Source organism: Silene latifolia, chromosome Y (genome assembly GCF_048544455.1).
Source record: "Silene latifolia isolate original U9 population chromosome Y, ASM4854445v1, whole genome shotgun sequence".
In the NCBI taxonomy this organism is placed as follows: Eukaryota; Viridiplantae; Streptophyta; class Magnoliopsida; order Caryophyllales; family Caryophyllaceae; genus Silene; species Silene latifolia.
In genome coordinates this window covers 43507108-43523444 of record NC_133538.1, presented here as the reverse complement: position 1 = coordinate 43523444, position 16337 = coordinate 43507108, and the positions used below count along the sequence as shown (strand labels likewise).

The 16337-nt window shown below is 37.5% G+C and overlaps 1 non-coding gene across 1 annotated transcript; it reads right to left on the bottom strand.

The window, feature by feature from the left end:
• Nucleotides 1-1511: 1511 nt before the first annotated feature.
• Nucleotides 1512-1619, bottom strand: LOC141636756 (small nucleolar RNA R71). Its single transcript, XR_012541342.1, has one exon. It is a non-coding gene; the product is annotated as a small nucleolar RNA R71 (small nucleolar RNA).
• Between the last annotated feature and the right edge of the window lie 14718 nt (nt 1620-16337).

The window sequence follows — 16337 nt, the reverse complement described above, 5'->3', positions numbered from 1 at the left end:
ACCTAGTTTCGTATTGCTACCCTAGAAAACTCTCAAAATACTTTTAGTTTAGATTATTGTTCTTACTTTTGGATCTAAATTCCGTTCTTCATTATTCGTTAAGGTACTTAATCTTTCCTCATTAATTATTAATTTAGTTCAAGTTATTATTTCTTTGTTCTTATTGCTTGTTTTTAATTATGTCTTCATCAATTATTGTTGTTGTTCTTCCCCTTAATATCAGTAGCTAATTCTCTTATCTAGGGTGAATGGGGATCTAGGTTGTTAGCAGGGGGATTAATTAATGAGTTGATAGTTAAAATTGCTTATTCGTTGTTGTTCAGTTTATTATTCTTCATCTAGTTAGTTAATTACTGGCCAGGGTTAATTGACTAGTATAGCGAATTGAGACTTTCACCGACTGGGTTAGAATCAATATAGGCTGCGATAACTGAATAGAGATAATTTAATAATAGCGATTGCATGTTAAATTAGATCTAAAGGAATATTGAATCGACCAATCATATAACCTTAAACAACATAATTAGCTTTATCAATAATTAAGTCTTACCCCCGAATAACTAACTAGTGAACCTAAACCCTAGACTCTTTTAATATTATTGTTATTCATCTTTATTACACTTGCTATTAGTTGTTAGAAATCAAACCAATCAAAACCCCCCATAAAACTGTTACCTTTAAGACAAACTTGGACTTAGCAAATAGATTATTACCGCCTCTCCGTGGATACGATACCCTATTTGTCGCTAGCTATTTATTAGTAGTATTATAGAATTACTTTGATTAAGGTGATACGACTTTAGCCTTATCAAATTTGGCGCCGTTGCCGGGGAGGCAACAATTTTTCTATTTGTTTTTGTTTATTTTTGTCTTTTGTCTTAAGGAGCATCACTTCCTTGAGACAGTTTTATCTTTTCTTGTTGTTTCCGTGTATGCCCTGGTCTAACAGGTTAGAGATTGTACCCTTTGATCCCGAGCCAGTAAAGACTTTTCGGTACAGACGAAAATTTCAAAGAGAAGTAAGTCAGGTGGAAGACTTGAGTACACTTGACTACGAGCGGTATACCTTTGCAGAATATTCGTCCTTTCAAGAGGACACACTTATTTCTGCACCCGTGGTTTCTACAACATCAAAGATGCCGACCTTGGCAAGTCACTTCGAACCCACGGTTGCTTCTATTCCTAAAGGCTTCAAGCTCCCTACCACTGACAAAGGGACTTTTGAGATCAAGCCTTTCTATATAAGCTTATTAGAGAGAAATATGTTAGGAGGAAAAGCAGGAGAGGACCTCGCAAAGCATATGGAGAAGTTTGTTACATATTTCTGTTCTATTCCTTTGACAGCTGGGGTGACTCAAGATCAAGTCAAACAAAATTTATTTTCTTTCTCTTTGAGAGATGATGCATCTGAGTGGTTACGTGACTTGGATATGGAGACCGACGCAATTACTAACTGGACTTCATTACCTCTTTCATTCTACAAGAGGTATTTTCCACCACAGAAAACTAATGCTCTTAGAAGTCAGATTACAAGTTTTAATCAAGGTCCAACCGAGGATTTTAATGAAGCTTGGGTTCGTTTCAAATGGCTAGTTCGGTCCGTCCCCCCACCATGGCTTCGAAATTTGGTTCCTTTGCAACTAGTTTTACAACGGGTTGTATGATGGTCATAGAGCCTTGCTTGATTCTGCTGCTAATGGGATATTCCAAGATAATACTAATGACGGTAATGCTTGGAAGTTAATTGATCAGATAGCTACTCACACAGCTGAGTATGGTAACCCTAGAGGAAGTAAAAGGGGAAGTGGTTCAGACAATGTCATTGCGGCGCAATTGGAGGCTCTAACGGATCAAATAGCTGAGTTGAAGACATCTCAGTCTTTGGGTAAGCAAGAAATAGTTCATATGGTTCAACAAGAAGTGTCCTGCGAGAGATGTGGGATAGATGGCCACACTGCGGCCAAGTGTATGAGTACCATTGAGCAAGTTCACGCTTTTCAATCTTTCAAGCAAGGTACTCCATATTCTAACTTATTCCCTGAAAGGAGTCAGAATGGTTTTGCTCAAGCCCCGTCACAGAATACATATATATTCCCCCAAATTGTGGTAACCAACCACAAGGAAACTTTGTTCGGCAAAATCAAGGAGGTTTTCAACAAGTGTAACCTCCTCAAGCTCCTAATAATGAGATGGCAGAGTTGAGAGCTCTCTTACAACAAACTTTGTCAATGCAACAAAAGCAAACGGCCCAGATTTCCGAACTTATGGCTTACAACAAGATGTTGGATCCTCAATTTGCTCAAATGGCGGCTCAAAATCCTTCAAAACAGTCCGGCCTTCCTCCTCAAGGTAAACAAGCGCATGAGCAAGTTAATGCTATTTCTTTGAGGAGCGGTACTTCTTATCACGGTCTGGACATGCCCATTAATGAAGATGAGGTTTCTTATATGCATCCTAAGGGATTGGGTAACTTGGAATTGAGTAATAAAGAGGAAGAATTAAGCAAAGATAAAACACGGGATAAGCAAAAAATCGAAAAAGCGAGAACTACAGAGGATCCTAGATCGAGCCCAACTAGGCTTGATCGAGGAACCAAGCTGCTCGATCGAGTACACCATAGGCTCGATCAAGGCACCCCCCTAATGATGATTTTTCGCGTGTTTCAGTTACGACATTGGACAAAAGTAGGTTCCTCGATCGAGTACCTTCAAGGCTTGATCGAGTCACCCCAGAACTCGATCGAGTGACCACTAAACTCGATCGAGTCACTCCTGTAGCTGACGACGATCTTCTAAAACTACTTCTAAAGCTAAAGAAGCCGAGCCAATTAAAATTCAACTACCTTTTCCTCAAAGATTGCAGAAATCTAAACTTGAACAACAGTTTAGAAGGGGTTCATGGAGGTAGTGAAGAATCTTCAAGTGACAGTGCAATTTACTGAATTGGTAACTCAAGTGCCGACGTATGCTAAGTTTTTGAGAGAGATATTATCAAAGAAGCGGTCTTTTGATGAAGTTGAGACAGTAGCATTCACTCAAGTGTGTGCGGCCGCATTACAAGCTAACTCATCACAAAAGCTTAAGGATCCAGAGAGTTTTTCTATTCCTTGTCATATTGGTAGTGTAGCTATTGATAAAGCCCTTTGTGATTTAGGGGCTAGTGTTAGTGTTATACCGTATTCAATATGCAAAAAGTTAAATATAGGTCAACTACGTGTCACTAATATGACCTTACAAATGGCCAATAGATCTTTAAAGAAGCCTATGGGTGTCTTAGAGGATGTGCCAGTTAGAGTAGGGAAGTATTTCATTCCAGTTGACTTTATTGTTATGGATATGGCTGACGACTCTCAAGTCTTTATTATCCTAGGTAGACCTTTCCTTCACACCGCAGGAGCACTCATAGATGTTCGCGATAGTAGTTTGACATTAAGAGTGCGGGATGACACTGTTAAATTTGTTCTTGATAACGCTATAAAGCGTCCCCACTCAGTAGCTCCATGTTATATGCTTAATGCTATCGATCCACTTATTCATGATTCCTTTGCTTGTTGTTTTGACAGGAATCCATCTGACGCCCCTGCTGTTGCGTCATATCCATGGAGCAAGGAGGTGGATGAAATTGAGAAGTTGATTTATGGAGATGAACATCCTCCTGAGATGGTTTACAGCTGTGATGAGAGTGTTGACTTGGAGGCCGAGTTGGATGCTTTGGAAGAAGAGATATTCAGAGAGGAGCCAGTCTAAGTTTTTGATAAAACTCCTATGATGGATGAAGTGCCCTATCTCCTACCAAGTGAAGATGACATGAAAAGCGATGAACATTGCTCATATTTTATATAAGACTTTGAGTTTGATGAGCCAGAACTTTATTTGTCATTTATTTTCTCTTGGACTATTTATTGGTGCTACTTATGCTTGTGTGTAGCACATGCGCTACTTTTTGATTTACTATTACGCGCTTTAAGTTGTATTGATTGTGGTTTGTGTGCGCATTTGTTTTGAATGTAGAATGTGCTCGCCAGATGGTTACTCGATCGAGTGCTGGCAGGCTCGATTGAGTAACCTTGCTCGTTGGTTTTGTACGTAGCCAGACGATGATAGGATTTGCGCGGTTGATATTTCTCCTCTATTTTTGCAGCTAGTTTGGGGGAACTTATACGCTCTTTCTCGGTATTCTCTTCCCTTGTATCTTCTTTTATTGTATTATCTCTAGTTATTTTCCCATTTCTTTTGTTAGGTGTGTCCTTTAGGTTGCCGAAAATTTTTGTGTGATTGCTATGCTATAGGCATCACAATGAGGACACTGTGACATTTAGGTTCGGGGGAGGAGTCTTTAGTTATGTTGTGTGATTTACTTATTGTTGTGTGCATTTATATCAAAAAATTCATAAAAATTAAATTTTTTTCAAAATACAAAAACATGGTTTTCCTTTGTTTTAGGTCGAGTCTTGGTGAATTTAATAACGATGATGTTAAATTGCATTGTTTTTCCATTTGAATCCCATTTAGTTGTCCATGTACATTGTTTTGACCTGTTATTCATGAAAACAAAGCTCATAACTCGAGTCTTAACCGTATTGACATGCCTTATACTAATTAGATTTGACAATTTTATGTTGGTAAACTACTTAATTTCCGAGGTCTATAGAGCTTCCTAGGCCAGGAACATCAATAAACTGGTGTCATTGTCAATTAGGCTTGAGTGTGGTTTCTCCTTGTGGAATATGTAATATCAAACTGCATAAGTGTGACATTGATTTCTTGATACTTTTATCGCTTTCATTTGACTAAGTACATGTGGATAGGTAGTTCTTACCGTTCAAATAAGCCTTACATTATCATTTTTATTTAGCCCGTTTGAACCCTTGTAGCCGTTCTATATCCTACATTTATAAGCTACAATCCAAGAATTTGTCTACCTTATCGGGACAGTCGCAGTTGCTTATTTATCATGTCTATTTTACTACTGTGGTTGGGATCGGGACTATTATTGTTAATTGTGGGTGTAGTAGAATTATTTAGCAATTGTGTTGTATCCTTGTGTTGGAAAAAGAAGAAAAAAATATGAAGCAAAAGAAAAAGAAAGAAAGAAAGAAAAAAATCGAAAAAAAGAGAAAAAAAAGAGAATTGAAAAATTGATTGCTTCATTTGGTTTTGTCAAGGATCGAAAGGATGGTTGTTAGAGTCTAATGCATTTTTTGAGAGTACTTTATTGGCTCTCATGTGTTGTAAAGTTGAGATTATTTCTCTAAGTTAGGTTCATTTGTATTTATTATCATAGATTTGGTTTTGGTTTAGCGCCGCAACTACCTTCTTAGCTCCACATATCCATAACGTTCTTTGGCACAAACCATTTCTATCCCTTTAACCCATTTGCCACCCTTATTAACCTTGATACATGTACTTTTGTCTACATATTTTGAATGCATATTAGTTGGGGAAATCTCTATCACATTAGATTGCATGCATGTTTCATAAGTCGAGTGAGTGTTTCTACTTCTTTCTATCTTCACATAAAACTCACCCTTACAATACTTATGAGTGGATGAGTGAATTCGCGAGAATCCGATTAATTTGTCTTGCAAGATCGAAAGGTATTTGGCATTTGTCTATAGTATGGTCACTTGAGACTTGAGATACGTTTTCTATTACCCGTACCTCTGAATTTTTTTTATTGGTACACCTTGGTCATTGCTTTGTTACACATATGGATAGCTTGGGATTTGTATGTGAATTAAACATTAGCTCTGAATTGTTTATTCGTCATTTGTATGATTGCCATTTGTAATTGTGTGATGCTTTGCTTGAGGACAAGCAAATAGATGGTTTGGGGGAGTTTGATGAGTCATAATTATATACATATTTATACCTCCCCTTAATTGTTTTGATATGGTTTTCGTGCTAGATTATATTAATTACATGCCTTTTATGTTAGAACGTTGATACTTTCGCTATTTGATGTTTAATGCAGGAATGATGCATTTGAGGAGCAAAGGAATGAAATGAGCATCGCGGAGTAGGTATGAAGGAATACACAAAGCGGCACGGGAATCCATAAGAATGAAAGAATAGAAGTTAAGAAGAAAACACGAAGAAAAGAGAAGAAACAAGTGATGCCTAGATCAACTATGGTCGGGCTCGATCGAGGAACTTGGTGACTTGATCGAGTACATTGGGGCTCGATCGAGGAACCATATGATTCTATATTTTCCGCAATTTTCCTTAAGTCGGTTATGTTTTATTATAAATACCCAAAATCGTACCCTAGTTTATTTACGCTTTATTTTACCTAGTTTCGTATTGCTACCCTAGAAAACTCTCAAAATACTTTTAGTTTAGATTTTTGTACTTACTTTTGGAGCTAAATTCCGTTCTTCATTATTCATTAAGGTACTTAATCTTTCCTCATCAATTATTAATTTAGTTCATACTATTATTTCGTTGTTCTTATTGCTTGTTTTTAATTATGTCTTCATCAATTATTGTTGTTGTTCTTCCCCTTAATATGAGTAGCTAATTCTCTTATCTAGGGTGAATGGGGATCTAGGTTGTTAGAAGGGGGATTAATTAATGAATTGATAGTTAAAATTGCTTATTCGTTGTTGTTCAGTTTATTATTCTTCATATAGTTAGTTAATTACTGGCCAGGGTTAATTGACTAGTATAACGAATTGAGACTTTCACCAGCTGGGTTAGAATCAATATTGGCTGCGATAACTGAATAGAGATAATTTAATGATAGCTATTGCATGTTAAATTAGATCTAAAGGAATATTGAATCGACCGATCATATAACCTTAAACAACATAATTTGCTCTATCAATAATTTAAGTCTTACCCCCGAAGAACTACCTAGTGAACCTAAACCCTAAACTCTTTTAATATTATTGTTATTCATCTTTATTACACTTGCTATTAGTTGTTAGAAATAAAACCAATCAAAACTCCCATAAAACTGTTACCTTTAAGACAAACTTGGACTTAGCAAATAGATTATTACTGCCTCCATGTGGACACGATACCCTACTTACCGCTAGCTATTTGTTAGTAGTATTATAGGATTACTTTGATTAAGGTGATACGACTTTAGCCTTATCAGTTAAAAATATCAAAAATACAACAACGATCCACAATAAAGAAAATCACACATTTCCACATCAAATTATAGTCAATCATACAGAAAACTGAGTAGGAAAACCCTACCTGATTAGCAAATTCGGTCGACAAATCAACAAAGCGAGCTAGAACCGTTCCTCTATGAAAACGTCATCTAACAATGATAATCAAACAATACTATTCACAAAACATCACTAATTACCCCTTGATTCCCAAAACAACCCAAATTAGGGTTTGCTTAACTTATAATAAAAAATCGATAAAGCATACTGAATACTTACTATTGCGATAGACACGGAATACGAGATACTAGGACTCACAATCGATCATCCTCTGGCTTGGAAATGATGTGGATGATTAAAGAGGCAGTAACGTAGTTTAGGTTTTAGTAAAAACTTTTAGAAAATGATTAGAAACTAATTAGCACGCTATATATATACTTCTCTAAACATTTTAATCATAACCGCGGAAAAATGACTCGTCAGACCGGGCACTCGGTCGAGTACCAGACATACTCGATCGAGTACGTCCTACTCGACCGAGTGTCTCACATACTCGGCCTAGTGCACCTAAGGCAGTAGCCTGCCTCAAAACACTTGATGACCCACTCGGTCGAGTATAGCTTACTCGTCCGAGTTCACTATACTCAGAAATATGTGGTATTACAGTCTTTCCTCTTTAAAAGCAAACTTCGTCCCCTAAATTCACACCCATACCTATAAAACCATGCATAAACCAGACTACTAAACACACAACTCGAATAGAACACCAACCATACCTCTAAACATAACCAAACTATGACTACACAACCCGGACAACAACCAAAACTAACCTCAAAACTGCTCAAAAACGCATGCAATCATCACCTACCCTCCCTTAAAAGACAAAGGTTATGACCCCGTAACCAAGCATACCTGATCAAAGAGATGTGGATAACGATCCCTCAATGCCCCCTCCGGCTCCCATGTAGCTTCTTCAACATTATGGTTAGACCATAACACCTTAAGCAAAGTGGTTTCACCGTTCCTTGTCTTGCGCACCTTACAATCCAATATTTCCTTTGGCACTTCCACATAAGTAATCGTCCATCTAGATCAATATTCTCAACCTTAAGCACATGAGACGGATCACTCACATACTTTTGAAGTTGTGACACATGGAACACATTATGCACCCGATCAAGAGCTGGTGGTAAAACTAGCCGAAAGCCACTTCACCTATCTGATATAAAATCTCATAAGGCCCTATAAATTTCTGGATCAACTTCCCTTTCTTGACAAACCTCATAACGCCACGCATAGGTGACACTTTCAAAAGGACTTTGTCACCCACCTGGAACTCAATATCCCTACGATGCAGATCTGTATAGCTCTTTTGCCGATCCTGGGCCGCCTTCGTCTTTTATCTAATCAAATATACTTGCTCAATCATATCTTGCACCATTTATGGTCCCAAAACCACAGATTTAGTGCTATCATCCCAACACACTGGGCTCCTACACTTCCTCCTATACAGTGCCTCAAATGGTGCTATCCCAATACTATTGTGATAGCTGTTGTTATATGAAAACACAATCAAATTAAGTCGATCTTCCCAACTTCCACCAAATTCCATCACAGAAGCTCGCAATATATCTTTTAAGGTCTTTATAGTCCTCTCAGTTTGACCATCGGTTGTAAGATGGAATGCCGTGCTCATCTTTAAAGTAGTCCCCATCAGATCCTACAACTCTTGCCAAAACCGCGATATAAATCTCGCATCTCTATCCGACACAATATCCTTTGGTACCCCATGTTGCCTTACCACATGCTTCCTGTATCCATTAACCAGCTTAATCTTACTCCAAGTATCTTTCATTGGAGTAAAATGAGTTGACTTTGTTAGACAATTGACAATCACCCAAATCATGTTATTACCCTGCTGAGTTCTTGGTAATCCAACAATAAAGTCCATAGAAATCGACTCCCATTTCCACTCAGGTACCTAAAGTGACTGAATCTTACCCGCTGTCTTTGCTGCTCTCCTTTGACTCTTTGGCAAGTCAAACACCTAGCCACGAACTCCACTGCCTCTTTCTTCATTCTGGGCCACCAAAACGTCTTCTTCAAGTCCTTATAGAGCTTGTCACCTCCCGGATGCACCGAATAAGGAGTGCAGTGAGCCTCCGTCATAATCAGTTTCTTCAACTCGACATCATTAGGCACACACCACCTCCCATTGAATCGGACACTCCTATCTGTATGGATAGAAAATATCGAAACAGTACCCTTCTTCATTCCTGTCTTCCACTCCTGAATCTTGGGATCAAGCACCTGTTTCCTCTTGATGTCATCATAAAGTTCGGGCTCGATAGTCAAATCGCCAATGGCATCTCCCTTGCGAACATGTGGATGGCCATCTTAGTAATTTCATCTTTCAATTTCATCAATGACATGGCAGTGCATAACGAATGCATACTTTTCCTACTCAAGGCATCTGCAACTACATTAACCTTCCCCTTATGGTAGATAATCTCCATATGATAGTCACCAATCAGCTCCATCCATCTTCTTTGATGCATATTCAGCTCCTTTTGAGTGTAGATGTACTTCATACTCTTATGATATGAAAACACTTTAAAGGCCGCCCCGTATAGATAGTGCCTCCAAATCTGCAGAGCAAATACAACTGCACCCAACTCTAAATCATGAGTAGGATAGTTCTCTTCATACGACTTCAATTGCCTCGAAGCATAGGCATTGACTTTCCTATTTTACATCAAGACACACCTCAATCCATTCTTCGAAGCATCAGTATAAACTTCGAAGTTCTCACTCCCCTCTGGCGAAGTTAGGACATGAGCTGTAGTCAAACTTTCCTTTAAGGTTTGGAACGCCATCTCACAACTTTCATCCCATCGAAATCTGGTCTCTTTCCTCATCAAAGCTGTCATAGGACTAGCAATCTTGGAAAAATCTTTCACGAACCTCATGTAATATCCAGCCAAACCCAAGAAACTCCGAATTTCGGCAACATTCTTCGGTGCTTCCCAGTCTGACACCGCCTCGATCTTACTAGGATCCACAGCTACACCATCCTTTGAAATCACATGGCCCAGAAAGGCCACCTTCTCCAACCAGAACTCATGTTTAGACAACTTAGCATATAATTGGTTATCGCGCAAAGTTTGCAATACCAACCTCAACTCCTCCACATGCTCTTCCTTAGTCTTGGAATTGTAATAACCCAAATTTAAGATATACTATATTAAACAATGAAAAAGTATTAGTAGTAATTTAGTTGGTAAGTGATTATTGCTTTCTACTCCGAACTTTCGCTTAGTCATCGTAAGACATTGTTTTCATGTGAGCTCCCTAGGTAGGAGGAAATAAGGAGTGATTAATTTAGGAAAGTATCATAAATAATAATTTTTGATGTAAAAAATAAAGTGGAGAATATTTTAATTATTATAATATATATATTTTTCCTAAATTATATTTAAGTGATATTTCCAATTTTTATATGAAACTTTTACATTTCACTTGGCAAAAAAGTATCGTTAACAAAATTATTAAAATAATATAATTAGCTTCGTGGTAAAAATTGTAACACCCCACGGTAATTGAAGAGGTCCAATGATAGGCTTAAATGACTAGTGCTTAAAGGGATTGAAAGTACTACTCATATCAACAAAGTGCACTTTCTTTTATGGTCATCCATGTGAAAGAACTCCAAAGTTAAGCGTGCTTGACTGGGAGTAGTCTTAGGATGGGTGACCTCGGGAAGGTTTAGGGATGCGCATTAGTGAGGACAAAATGCGCTGTAAAGGACCCGTGTTGATTTGTGGGCCATGTACACAGCCTGGTGAGCTATCATAAGTAACCGCTCCCGACCCGGTTTGGGCCGGGGTGTTACAAAAATGCTATCATTAGAGTATAGATTTCATATTATTTGCACATATTAAAATTTCTTAGTATGTAAAATTGTGTAATTTTTAGTATGTTTTGTCCCACATTGGAAAATAACGTATGTGTGGTGAATATACTACATATAAAGTAGAATTGTCCCACATCGAAAGATTAGTATAAGGTGATGTGATCCTATGATTATAAATAGGAGGCATATTTGGAACTTATGTATCCACCCAAAATTTTTTGAGTCTCATAAATATTATTTTAAAGAGCTCTTAAGATTTTCTATCATTATCTACGATATGATATAAAAAATAAAGTGGAAATCATTGGGAACTACCCGGGAAAGAGTTAAGAACATGAACAAGAAAATTAAAAAAATACAAAACTAAAGGTTTTACTAATGGAGTACAAAACTAAAGATTTTACTAATGGTTGTTTTATGAATGCAGTAATAGAGCGTTAATGAGTCGTTATATGTACGATGTAGAGATCACTATCTAATGATCGAGACTAAGTGGTTTTACCTTCAAAAAGAAAAATAATATGTATACAATAGTGGTGTTTTTAAGAAGAGACATGTACTTCTTGGGATGTTATATCTTTCACATTGAAAAATAATGTAGGCATGATGAACATACTACGTCCAAATAATTAAATTATGTATCTCACATCGAAAGAATAATATACGGTAGGGTGATTCTATAAATATAAATAGAAGGCATCCTTGAAACTTAGGTATTAACCCAAATTTTTTTGATATAAAAGATATGTACTTTTTAGTATGTTATATGCCCCACATTGAAAAATAATGTAGGTGTGGTGAATATATTATGTACAAATAATAGAACTGTCCCATATATATACATTTTCTATATTATATTAAAGTGATGTTTATAATTTTGATATAAAAACTTTATATTTCACTTGACAAAAAAGTATCGTATGAAAATTATATAATTAGATTGTGACAAAAAAATGCTATCATTAGAGTGTAGATTGTATTGCATTTTCTCATTATTAAATCGGGTTGATGTCAAAGTAGGTGCAAAAAAAATGGCGTACTTAGTATGTTATTTATCCTACATTGAAAAGTAATGTAAGTGTGGTGAATATACTATGTATAAATATTAGAATTGTCCCACATTGGAAGATTAACATAAGGCAGGGTGATCTTATGATTATAAATAGAAGTCATAACTCAAAATCTTTTGATTCTCTTAAGTATTGTCAAAGAGAGCTCTTAAAAGAGTTTGTATTACTGTCTCTACAATAATGATTTCTAACCTAAGTTAATCTTTGGAAAATCTTTTAGTTATTATAATATATACTCTGTATTTCTTATTTTATATTCAAGTGATGTTTCTAATATTTATATAAAAACTTTTACATTTCATTTGGCAAAATAATGTCGGTAAAAAAATTATGAAAATAATATTATTAGATTCATGGTAAGAAATGCTATCATTAGAGTATAAATAGATTTCATATAATTTGCACATATTAAATGACGTATTTTATAGTATGTTATATGTCCCACATTGAAAAATAATATAGGTATGACAAGTATACTACATATAAAAAATAGAATTTTCCCACATCGAAATATAGCATAAGGTGGCTGATTCTATGATTATAAATAGGAGGCATCCTTGGAACCTATGCATCAACCCAAAATCTTTTGAGTCTCTTAAGTATTGTCTTGGAGAGCTCTTAAAATTTTATATCATTATATTTTCTACCTATAGATTTTATATGTCCCACATTGAAAAATAATGTAGGTGTGGTAAATATACTACGTTTAAATAATATAATTAGAATTGTGTTAAAAAAAATTCTCTCATTAGAGTATAGCTTCATATCATTTGCACATATTTTAATTATGATAAAAAAATAGAAAACAAACGTATGAATATTAATAGATATAGATAATATAGTATTTGCTTATTAATAAATTGGGTTGGATGTCGAATTAGGTTCGAAAATATGGTGTACTTTTAAATATGTTATTCGTCTCACATTGAAAAATAATGTAAGTGTGATAAATATATACTACGTATAAATAATTGAATTGTCCACATCAGAAGATTATCATAAGGTGAGGTGATCCCATGATTATAAATAGGATTTATCCTCGGAACTTAGGTATCACCCCAAATATATTGATATAAGAGACTTTAAACATAATCTTGAATTAAATGTTAAAATTTTAAAGTTGTAACATTTTTTTAGGTGGGATAAAGAGCGATAAAATGGTCAATATTATAACGGAAATTTTTCATGTTACCCTCGAATTTTGGTAGATTACACATAATACCCCTAATTTGAAGTTTCTACATATAATACCCTTGTGTTTACTTTTTTCATAACGCTGTTACTCCTAGAGTAACTAGATGAGTAATTGAGTATGCCATGCTATTTGTGTTTTGTCATTTAGGTATTAAATGTTAGTTTATTAAATAAAATATGGATTTAGAAATTAGATGATGAAGTGTTTATGTAATAGATAACAAAAGTCTACATAGAAATAGTAGAATTATCCGACATCAGAAAAATAATCCAAGTTTGGTGAATATATTACTTATAAATAGTAGAATTGTCCCACATCGAAAGATAAGTATAAGGTGGGGTGATTATATGATTATAAATAAGTGTTAACCCACGTATATATTAATCTTTTATTTTTTTTGAAAGAGATATTTTAGTAATATATAAACAAATCATTACACCTAGAATGTAAATATTAAACCCACATACTCCGTATATAAACTAAACAAACCCTTACCCTTATTTTTTTGGTTAATAAAAGAAACAAACAGTGAAAGCCGTAATCGAGTAAGGAAGGAGAGGCGCGTGAGAGTGGCTCATCAAGCGAGTCCGTCGTAGCATCATTGTTTTGGTATTTTTTACCGAATTAGGTTATACGAGGTCAATGCGGTCTTACTTGCTTCGTATTGATTGTATGTTTGTGTTTAATGTAAAATAAAGGAATTAAGTACGTAAATAGAGGTTGACACGTGAGATTTGGTGACGCGGAAAACCTGATGTGGGAAACGACCACGGGAAGGGACGGTACCCTTCCAAAGATTGCATAGCTTGTCAATATGAGAATGAGTACAATGGACATGAGATGTAAATCTAGCTAGCACAATATGTTGCGTGTATGCGTGAGATCTCGAATGCCCTTCTCCTTTGCTTCCGTTGGCTATTTATAGGGTAAGAACCCTATATGTGTCCTACTCCATTTATGGTAAGCAATATTAGTCCTATCATAACTCTTTCCATAAACGGATCCTGCGCCCTATTCTCCCTCATTTCCCTAGATTCTCCCTGAATTCTCCCTGATGACTTTACAACACGCGAGCTCCTTATGCTCATGGGCTTCCTGTAATTAGTTAGCTTCTACGGCCCAACTCCTCGAACGAGAACGGATGGGCTTATTTCCCATTAGGCCAATGTGCGGATTTTGGCCCAAAAAGTTTGCCCCTAATTCCTTGTGAGATACGTCTCGAGGCGTCGAATAAAGAATTACCGATTATTTTCAAACCTCGCGCCGTCTTTTGCACATCTTCCTGTGTACTCATCATTGCCCCTATCTCTTCTCCTCATTTATCATGCTTTTCCCCTCTCTCCTCCTTTATAATCTCAACTTTTTCACCTACTTCATTAATTCCAAAACTTAAAAAACCCCTTCACCTTCTCTCTAAAACCCTTCCTCTCTCCCTCACCGGACTTCGTCGCGGTCACCGCCATTACTTGCCAGGTACTTTTCTTGTAATCTTTATCGACCCTTTTCTTTTTCTTTCCGCTGACCATGTGCAAAACTCGCCACACCGCTTCGACTTCCGCTCCGGCTGATCAAAATCCGGACCTTACATTTCCTTCCCGCAATCTTTTTGTCCACCCCCACGACTGTAACTCCTCTCTGACCACCGCCGACATTCCTTTGATCAAGGAACTGCTTGGTCTCGGCAACGGGGTTGACATTGCTATCCCTGAGCCGGGTCAAAAGGTGGACGTTATCCGACCAGGATGAGTCTGTTTTTATCTTTATCCGTTTAGATACGGTCTTCGCTTCCCCTTTCCCAAACTTATGCAAGACTTTCACCGGACCAACAACTTCGCCATGGCACAAATTTCCGCCACCATCTGGAAGGTACTCCTCTATTCCATGTCTGCTAGTCAGAATACCAGCAGCTCCATCTCCCTGGGCGAGCTGGCCCATATGTACGAGATTCGGTCTCTCGGAAGAGGCCAATTTTCCTTCCGGGATTCCGGTGAGACTCCTTTCAGGCATGTGTCAAAATCTAGGGATGAGAAATGGTTTGAGGATTTCTTCTACCTGAGGAAGTCCTCCATTCAGCCGCCTGGTGATTATATCTTCAAAGACTGGGTCAAAACCTCGAGTAAGTAACTATCCTGACGCCTGATTTACTTCTTCCAATGTTTACTGGCTTACTTTTTGCTTCTGTGCAGGCCCCTGCCAACTAACTCGCCTGGGTGACCCGACTGCTTCCCGCAACAAACTGTTCTGCATCTCCTTATCTGACAGGAAGTTTCCTGATCCGCTACCCGGCTTCTCACCTGCCTCTTCCTCATATCCACAGCAATCAGCCCACAGCATGTCTTCTGGTATGTTACCTGGCACTGTCATCTTGGCTATTGCTGATTCCCTGATATCTTGCTACTCATTTGGTATTTCTAACACCCGAGGTCTGGCTGCTTGCAGGCTTAAAAGTCGACCCTCTGGAGGCCATTCTTCAGAGTGCTAAAAGAAAGAGAGCCGCTGGAAGTCCTGATGTGGCTTCTGCCTCTAAGAGGAGTGCCCCGGCTGCTTCCTTCTAGTCTCCTCCTACCCATTCCAGTACCGCTTGTCCTGAGCCTTTGGAGGTTAGCCCGATTTCTCGCCATCCTCCTACTCCACCTGCTAGTCCTCTTGCTGCTGCTAGTGGGGGAATCATTGCCCACTTCCCTGATGGCTTTGGGGACGTAGAAAAGGTGCCCTACTGGCCTGAGATCGACCAGATCTCTTCCCATCGTTGGTGGAAGATTTCTCCGAGTTCTCCCCAGAAGAGATGGCTGAGAATGACGTGCATAATGCCTTCATGGTGAGCGCTCTGCCTCTGCTACCTGTTCTGAGTTATCTATGTAAAACCTGCTAATTCTTCTTTTTCTCCTTTCAGGCCTTCCAGTCAGCTCTCTACAACAGGAAGATGATCAACGTGGTACAGACCACCAGTCGCGCTACCAATGCTAAGAATCAGGAACTGGCTGGGACTGTTGCTGATCTGGAGCAGCAGCGTTTTGACCTGAGGGGACGAGTGGTGGA